The sequence below is a fragment of the Portunus trituberculatus genome, chromosome 38, assembly GCF_017591435.1.
Source record: "Portunus trituberculatus isolate SZX2019 chromosome 38, ASM1759143v1, whole genome shotgun sequence".
In the NCBI taxonomy this organism is placed as follows: Eukaryota; Metazoa; Arthropoda; class Malacostraca; order Decapoda; family Portunidae; genus Portunus; species Portunus trituberculatus.
Window position 1 is genome coordinate 252,501 of NC_059292.1, and position 10,000 is coordinate 262,500.

The window sequence follows — 10,000 nt, forward strand, 5'->3', positions numbered from 1 at the left end:
CTACTACTACTACTACTACTACAACTACTACGACCATTTCACTCCTATATCTATTAACCTACCAACTTCTCCGTCCTACACCTGCACAAAAAAAAAAAAAAAAAAAAAAAACTAACCTGCAACCTGCGCAACTGGAAATACCGCACAGAGTAGCAGAGGCAACAGTGGTGGTGGTGGTGGTGGTGGTGGTGGTGGTGGTGGAAGCATTATCAACATCAGCTTTGGAATCTTAAATATTTACCATACCTAACACCATTACTTCAGAGACAACTGCTGAGGGTGACACTAACACCACATACCACATACCACATACCACCACTACACCACCCTCCTTACCTTCTTCTCCCATCCTCCCTCACTATCCTATCGCCACCCATCCTCTCTTCCCTTCCTCCTATCATATTCCTGCCACTCCCTTCGGCTCCCTACCCTTCCCTATCCTATCCTCTACCAAGCCTCATAGCTCCTTTCCTTCCTTATCCCCTTCTCTATCTATCCCTAACCTAACCTTTCCAGACACTCCTCTTCCCATCCTCTTTCTCCCCGTTAAAGAGAGAAGGGAGAGGAAAGTGAGGGGATGTTTGGGGAGAGGAGAAGAGACACGTGCTTGTAAAGTGTTGGGGACGGAATGGTGGTGGAAGAGATGGGTTAAAGAAAAAAAAGGGGAAATTTGTGAGGGTAATGGGACGTGGGAAGGGGAGGTGAAAGGGGGAAGGAAGTTGGGGATGAAGGAATATAAACACGTGCTTATCAAGACGACAAACAGCCGTGTCCTGTCAGAGAGAGAGAGAGAGAGAGAGAGAGAGAGAGAGAGAGAGAGAGAGAGAGAGAGAGAGAGAGAGAGAGAGAGAGAGAGAGAGAGAGAGAGAATGTCTTTTCATTACATAATTTAAGGATAAGAGGAAAATAGGAAAAAACTCTAATTACGTAAAAAGTAGTTATAGTTCTCTCTCTCTCTCTCTCTCTCTCTCTCTCTCTCTAGTCTCTTTACCTTGATACTGTCACATCCCGTCACAACGTACCCCTCTCAACCCCACCTGTCCCTCTCCCACCCTACTCTACACAAGCAAGTACGCACGCACGCACGCACTTAATAATCACTCAACAAATCAACATAACTTCACTCACACACTCATTCACTACAAGTCTACTCACTCACTCACTCTACAAATCCTCCCCACCCTACACACACACATCTCCCTTCACCACCACCACCACCACCACCACCACCACCACCACCACCTCATCTGTGGCTTCCTCTAGCGTATTGTACCACCACAACCACCACCACCATCACCACCGATCCCCACGCCCTACTTATACACTACTTAGACTGGATACAGAGGACGTGACCACTGACTATTGCCTACTGCCTACTGACCCGTGCCCTCCTTCCCTCTCCTTCCCCCGTCTGCGTCCCCTGCTTCCCCTCCGGCAGGCTAGCGAGTGAAGGTGTGCAGCATTGAGATAGCGAAGACTTGGAGAGCATTTACCTGGCGGGCACTCAAGTATGTTATGTATTTGTAATGGCGATAGTGTACGGCTAGGGGGTAGGGGGAGGGGGGCTGGTAGGAGGGGGGGATAAGGATTAAGAATGGGGGCGAAGGGTGGAGAGATTATTGGTAGTAGTGGTGGTGGTGGTGGTGGTGGTGATGTGTGTGTGTGTGTGTGTGTGTGTGTGTGTGTGTGTGTGTGTGTGTGTGTGTGTGTGTGTGTGTGTGTGTGTGTAAAGTACAGTCTACCACACACCAATAAACATCAAAATATTAACGACTATAATCAACAAAGCCAGAGGGATCAGCTGGACATTATCTTTCATTTCCCTTCCACGAGAGAGAGAGAGAGAGAGAGAGAGAGAGAGAGAGAGAGAGAGAGAGAGAGAGAGAGAGAGAACCTTGGTATTATCGAGGATCTGGGTGAAAAAGGTAAAAACGTGAAAAAAAAAAAAAAACATGAACGCGCGTAATGAAGCTATATATAGAGAGAGAAAGGTGAGAGACAGTGTTATTCATATTGCAGATCCGGTTTCCCCCCATCAACTGCCCTATCTAAAAACATGACGGGTGTTCTGAAATGCTGTGCTCTCTCTCTCTCTCTCTCTCTCTCTCTCTCTCTCTCTCTCTCTCTCTCTCATCACGATTATTTTCAAAAGCCACAAAGATAATAAGCCGGGTTTCCAAGACTGTTTCCCCTTTAAATAATGTAGAAATCTTGTTAACCTGTCACTAGAACCGTAGAAACACTCTTAAAAACCCGCCTCACTTCAACTTCAGAGTTTTATGAATGCAGTCAAGATGAGACGCAGAAGTGTTTTGGAATACTGTCCTATGAGACGCACAAATGTTTTAGAATATTGTCCTATATTTTCTATTAATAATGTGGAAATCTTGTTAACCTGTCACTAGAACCGTAGAAACACTCTTAAAAACCCGCCTCACTTCAACTTCAGAGCTTTATGAATGCAGTCAAGATGAGATGCAGAAGTGTTTTAGAATGCTGTCCTATATTATTCATCTGTGTGCGTGTAAGTCTTTCTTTTATTTTCTTTTTATAATGGTTAATGTTGACGAAGACCTTTGCAGTGACAGGGCTGAGAAATGACAGGTGATAGTGCATGGTGGTATACATTGAAACCTTTCTTCATTACCACATTCAAAAGGCTCTATTTGAATCTACACGCGTTATTTTTTAGGGTATTTATACGATTCCAGTGACTGATAAACAAGATTTCTGCATTACGAACAGGAGATACAGTCTTGAGAACCTGCGTGATCATTGCGGTGGCCTTTGAAAACAGACGTGGTGAGAGAGTTTCTGAATACGGATGTGAGTGGCGGGGAAAGGACACACACACACACACACACACACACACACACACACACACACACACACACACACACACACACACACACACACCTACCACCACTGCGCCTGATGTGTGAGTGCCAGGGACAGGACATGGGAGGACACACACACACACACACACACACACACACACACACACACACACACACACACACACACACACACACCTACCACCACTGCGCCTGATGTGTGAGTGCCAGGGATAGGACATGGGAGGACACACACACACACACACACACACACACACACACACACACACACACACACACACACACGGCCCGGTAGCTCAGTGGTTAGAGCGCTGGCTTCGCAAGCCAGATGACCGGGGTTCGATTCCCCGGCCGGGTGGAGATATTTGGGTGTGTCTCCTTTCACGTGTAGCCCCTGTTCACCTAGCAGTGAGTAGGTACGGGATATAAATCGAGGAGTTGTGACCTTGTTGTCCCGGTGTGTGGTGTGTGCCTGGTCTCAGGCCTATCCGAAGATCGAAACAATGAGCTCTGAGCTCGTTCCGTACGGTAACGTCTGGCTGTCTCGTCAGAGACTGCAGCAGATCAAACATTGAATTACACACACCTACCACCACTGCGCCTGATGTATGAGTGCCAGGGACAGGACAGGACAGGGCAGGGCAGGAGACACACACACACACACACACACACACACACACACACACACACACACACACACACACACACACACACACACACCTACAACCACTGCGCCTGATGTGTGAGTGCCAGGGACAGGACAGGACAGGGCAGGGCACACACACACACACACACACACACACACACACACACACACACACACACACACACACACACACACACACAACCACTGCGCCTGATGTGTGAGTGCCAGGGACAGGACAGGACAGGACAGGGCAGGGCGCACACACACACACACACACACACACACACACACACACACACACACAACCACTGCGCCTGATGTGTGAGTGCCAGGGACAGGACAGGACAGGGCAGGGCGCGCGCACACACACACACACACACACACACACACACACACACACACACACACACACACACACACACACACACACACACACACACTGCGCCTGATGTGTGAGTGCCAGGGACAGGACAGGACAGGGCAGGGCACACACACACACACACACACACACACACACACACACACACACACACACACACACACACACACACTTGGCACCGCACGACCACTTAAGTTTTTTTTTTGTCATTTTTTTACACGAGAAGGTATGTCAGTCAAGGACACAAATGAAAGGGCGACGGGGGATGGGGGTGGGGGGAGGGAGCGAAATGGCCAATAAATTTATCACTCAACAACATTCCCCACCATCCAACAACGACAACAACAACGACAACGACAGCAACAACAAAACAAAATCTTGGAAAAAAAAAAATGTAGATAAATGAGTGAACAAATAAAAAAAAATAATATAAAAACTATGGCCGAAAAAATAATAAATAAATAAATAAGTAAATAAACATTAGAAAATAAATATTCACATCTGACAAGGAGACACGAGAGTAATTTCCGTGAGAGAGAGAGAGAGAGAGAGAGAGAGAGAGAGAGAGAGAGAGAGAGAGAGAGAGAGAGAGAGAGAGAGAGAGAGAGAGAGAGAGAGAGAGAGAGAGAATGTTTGTGAGGGGGGGAGGGAGGTGACATAACACACCCGCTGCCACACGTGACCTTCCCCTCCATCACCACCACCACCACCATCACCACCACCACCACCACCACCGCCACATTCCAGCCCCACTCACGGGATCCGCCACCTTCACCACTTTAGACCACTATCATTTATCTATTTACTTATTCCTTTGTTTGTGTCGAGGTAGCCAGCCAAGGTCAACAAAAATAAAAACTATACTGATTGAGAAAAAAAAAAAAAAAAAAAAAAAACTTGCATATTTGTGATCCGTGAAATCAATAAAGACAATAAAGGAAAAGGTTAGTTATCTGTGCCACGTCAAGCTATCAAGTTCAGAAACACGTGTCATGAGCAGAGCAAAGGGTTAGAATGCCGCCTGAATACCATCCTCTGGTGACTCAAAGCAATCACTTCTCTGTATTTGTGTCTGCGGTTAAAGTATTCCCAAAACACCACCATCACTTCCACGCCAGGCCACGCTCAGCATTAATTTGAGGCTCACCACCCTACACAACACAGCACCGCGACACATAACAACACCGCTGGCCACACACGCTCAGGTCCTCCTCGTAAATAAGCCATGGAAACAAGTGACGTCATGGCCAAGCATTAAGGTACTTTTTAAACCTTCCTCGGTAATAAAAGTGGAATGGGGTGCTGCTACTATCCCCCCTCCCAACAATATCCCTCCATCCCTCCCTCCCCACACACAAATAGGCCGCGGTGATGAGCACGATGCCTGTGGTGTCCGGTGCCCTCAATGTGCCGGCCAGGTCCCCCGCCACGAGACTGCCTCCCGGCATCCAGAATGCTTTGCTCCCTCATCACGACTGTTTTCAAAGGCCACAGATGATTAGACGGGTTCTCAAGAGTGTTTCTCCTCTTCATAATGTAAAAATTATGTAAATTTGTCACTAGAGCAGTAAAAATGCTCCTTAAAACCTGTGGAACTTCAGCTATAGAGCCTTCTGAAAGTAGTGAAGGTGCAGTCAGAAATGTTTCAGAATATAGTCAATCTTAATAGTCTGTATTGTGTATCGCGACACTATTTATAGCACAGTCTTTCAGGGTGAGGGATTCCACTCAACAGAAATAGTAAGCGGTGTGAAGATTGAGCGATAACAACTTCTTGAACACCTTGACAGTAAGATGATTTTCAAGCACTTGGTGACGCAGGGAACGTGTCCAGGCGTCAGCGGGCCTGCACCACCTGTCTTGTCATCACACGCCTGCATTTTCACGCCTACCGCTTCTCCCTGTGACAAGAGGAAGTTTCATCTCCCAGAATCCGGTCTTGTAATTACTGCGAGCACCACCCAACTGTGTAGTAACAGGCTGGCGTGTGGAGGCGGGATGGGGAGGGTTCTGGGTACCGCCTGGCCGCTGCCTCGCCGCCCTATCGCCATGAACGGGAGGACCAGGGAGGACTCCAATTTCTCACAAAAAGCAGCACCATTATCCTATCAGAGGGGCCTTGGTCAGCCTGCTCGCCCCGCCCCGCCCCGCCCCACCCATGCCGCCTCCACCCTCCCTTCATGGCCACTCTTAAGGATGAACTACAGCCCAGCCATGACCTGGCTCGGTCAAGGTCAGGCCCAGAGGTCACGGTGTGTTACCTTTATTGATCACCGTGCGGCCACATGGAAGGTTTACATCAAAGCCAAAGTGTCAGAGGTCAGCCCACTGACCCACACCAAGCGCCGCCACCACAGCGGCACAGCCCCGCCGCTGCTGTGATGCGGCGACTACGGCCAGCCTGGTGGCGTGACATCATGAGCGCCAGCGAGCTAGCGGCACCACAGTCCCGCCACAAAACAGGCCACAGGAAGGCTGCATTCAAATGGCTGGGTGTCGGCCGCTGCCTCACCCTGTAATCCACACGGCCTGTCTGCCTGCATGTCCCTCATCACCACACCGGAGCCCTGCACACAAAGCCCTGAAGCCTTCCCCAGCACGGGAACACGTGAAACACCAAGGCAAGCAGGGCAGCTCTCGGTGCTACAGGCCTGCCACAGTGGTGCCGCATCCTTGGTCCTCGCCCCTCCCCCCACCCCGCACACTCCCACTGCCACATGCCACGTCTCAAACGAGGCGTTGTGAATGGCGTGAGTGAGATGCCACCACCGGTCAAGGGAAAGTCCCGAAGCTAAACAAGTACACGTCTTAGCTTGCAGCGTGGGCGTGCGTGTGCGTGTTACGGTGTGTGGCTGCACGCCTCATTAACACTGGTGTGTATGCATGCATGCACGCACTGGCAGATGCGTCATGTGCGTGCGAAGGCACACGTACATGTGTCCAGGTGAGTGTGAATGAACCTGGTGTCCTGGTGTCCTGGTGACGACTTACACACGTCTGGCGACACTGATGGTGGTGGTGGTTGATGACAGCACGGCGTGACAGGAATTAAAGGTTCATGCAATGCAGGTGTGGTGTGGTGTGATGTGATGTGATGTGATGTGGGGTGATGTGGTGTGGTGTGATGTGGTGTGGTGTGGTGTGGTGTGATGTGGTGTGGTGTGGTGTGGTGTGGTGTGATGTGGTATGGTGTGGTGTGGTGTGGTGTTATGTGATGTGATGTGGTGTGGTGTGGTGTGGTGTTAGGTGATGTGGTGTGATGTGATGTAATGTGGTGTGATGTGATGTGATGTGATGTGATGTGATGCGATGCGATGTGGTGTGATGTGATGTGATGTGATGTGATGTGATGTGATGTGGTGTGATGTGATGTGATGTGATATGGTGTGGTGTGGTGTTATGTGATGTGATGTGGTATAGTGTAGTGTAGTGTAGTGTGGTGTGGTGTGGTGTTATGTGATGTGATGTGATGTGATGTGGTGTGGTGTGGTGTGATGTGATGTGATGTGATATGGTATAGTGTAGTGTAGTGCGGTGTGGTGTGGTGTGGTGTGGTGTGGTGTGATATGGTGTAGTGTGGTGTGGTGTGGTGTGGTGTGGTTGTGTTCTGCTCTGCTGCCGCAGCAACAAGTGCCTGCCAGGCTGCCATTAAAGAGGCCGGAGTGCCATGTGAGTCACCCCCATGTCTCTCTCTCTCTCTCTCTCTCTCTCTCTCTCTCTCTCTCTCTCTCTCTCTCTCTCTTGGTACATGGTCAGCTCTACCACCACCCTCCCCAGCAAGGTCACAATGAGAAGCGTGCCCAACCCCCCGAATGGTTGTGGTGGTGGTGGTGGTGGAGGTGAGGGCGCTTCCCTCAGCTCCCTCACATCACCGCCACTGGCTCCTCACCTCCTCTGTATTGATCCCGTCAGTTTCCCCTCACCCAGCCACTCACTTTCCCTCACCCAGCACTTCGCCCCTCACATAACACTCTCCCTCATCCACATAAATCACCCCTCATACACCCCCCCTCTCTCTCTCTGTGTGTCACCTGGCCCTCACACGTGCCCCGGCTCCGTTGTTTTCCGTCTCTTTACGCTTCTGTAGGTCCCACATCCTCCTTCCTTCCTCTCCTTTCATCTCCCTGCACCAGTCCTCCCCTCCTCGGCTATTCACCGTCACACAATCCTCCCTTCCTCCCTCTCTCCTTCCCTTCTGCCTTCCTTCCCTCACTTCCCTACGTCACTACACATTTTTATCTCCCTGCCTGCCGTCACCACCCGTCTTAAGCTTGTTTTTTCGTTTCCCTTTCCTTCCTTCCCCTTTCCCGTTTTCCCCCCGAAAAGATAAACACGGGGGAGGGTCTGGCTGCTCACACAAACATGGTACAGGCTGCCGCTGGTGCAACAATGCCTCCACTACCCATTCACGCCCCGCCCCGCCCCGACTCGCCCCGCCCAGCCCAACCCAACCCAGCCCAGCCCAGCCCAGCCCAGCCCAACCCAACCCAACCCAACCCAACCCAACCCAACCCAGCCCTGCCCAGCCCAGCCCAGCATATCCTACCCCTGCCCAGCTCTTGTTTTCCCCCTTGCGACGCTATCACACGTCATACATGCATTGGTGTGTGTGTGTGTGTGTGTGTGTGTGTGTGTGTGTGTGTGTGTGTGTGTGTGTGTGTGTGTGTGTGTGTGTGTGTGTGTGTAATACACCACGGTCTCCTGCTGGTCACCAAGCCAGTCTTCCCCATTACGGAGCGAGCTCAGAGCTCATAGACCGATCTTCGGGTAGGACTGAGACCACAACACACTCCACACACCGGGAAAGCGAGACCACAACTCCTCGAGTTACATCCCGTACCTATTTACTGCTAGGTGAACAGGGGCTACACATTAAGAGGCTTGCCCATTTGCCTCGCCGCCTCCGGGACTCGAACCCGGACTCTCTCAATTGTGAGTCGAGCGTGCTAACCACTACACTACACGGTGTATGTAATTCACTGTTTGATCTGCTGCAGTCTCTGACGAGACAGCCAGACGTTACCCTACGGAACGAACTCAGAGCTCATTATTTCCGATCTTCGGATAGGCCTGAGACCAGGCACACACCACACACCGGGACAACAAGGTCACAACTCCTCGATTTACATCCCGTACCTACTCACTGCTAGGTGTGTGTGTGTGGGGGGAGGCACCTATACACTGCATTCAAAAATTTCTAGGTATATAACAGATGAGATTACAATTGTAAACTTTTCAATTAAGGATGTGTTTTTAGTTTCATGGTTCTAATGACAGACCAACAAAAAATTTCTACATTATCAATAAAACAACCTGGCAAATCGTATATATGCCCTGAGAGAGAGAGAGAGAGAGAGAGAGAGAGAGAGAGAGAGAGAGAGAGAGAGAGAGAGAGAGAAAGGGGGGGGGGAGGTAAGAGTAAGGGTCTAGAAGTCTGTTTCTTACCCCATCTCCCCACACAGTGTACTCTGGAGGCGGGGCAGGGGAAAAGAACCTCACACTACGCCTCGACAGTGTGTGTGTGTGTGTGTGTGTGCGATGCCTAACTCCTGACGTAGCGGAAGGAGGTGAGGGTACAAGGGGCATAACAAGACTGTGGGATATGGGGTGTGGGTGGGAGGGAATGGAGGGAATGAGGGGAAGGCAACACAAAGGAACTCGAAGGAAGATTAAGTAAAGAAAACAATTATTACTGTATTTTTTGCTACGAGAGAGAGAGAGAGAGAGAGAGAGAGAGAGAGAGAGAGAGAGAGAGAGAGAGAGAGAGAGAGAGAGAGAGAGAGAGAGAGAGAGAGAGAGAGAGAGAGAGAGAGAGAGAGAGAGAGAGAGAGAGAGAGAGATGGTGTTGAATAAAGGCATGTACGGGTGACGAGGACGAGAAAAGGATGAGGGAGAGGATGAGGGAGAGAAAGGGGAGGAGAGAGGGAGGGACAGAGGGGGAGGAAGGAGTCTAATTACCTACAAGGCGTCTAGTGTTTCAGTCATGCTCTACCTAACATCCCTCCCTCACTCTCTCACTCTCTTCTTTCATCTCCTCTCTCTCTCTCTCTCTCTCTCTCTCTCTCTCTCTCTCTCTCTCTCTCGCGTGAACCCTTCCTCTCCCCAGCCATCGCATCAACA

At 50.3% G+C, this 10,000-nt stretch overlaps 1 protein-coding gene and 1 non-coding gene across 5 annotated transcripts in view; one reads left to right on the top strand and one right to left on the bottom strand.

Annotated features, from left to right (window-relative positions):
* The window catches only part of LOC123514490 (protein enabled-like), a 135,329-nt gene that overhangs the window by 85,044 nt on the left and 40,285 nt on the right, over positions 1 to 10,000 (bottom strand). The window lies entirely within an intron of this gene.
* Trnaa-cgc lies at positions 3,141 to 3,214 on the top strand. Its single transcript has one exon. It is a non-coding gene; the product is annotated as a tRNA-Ala (tRNA).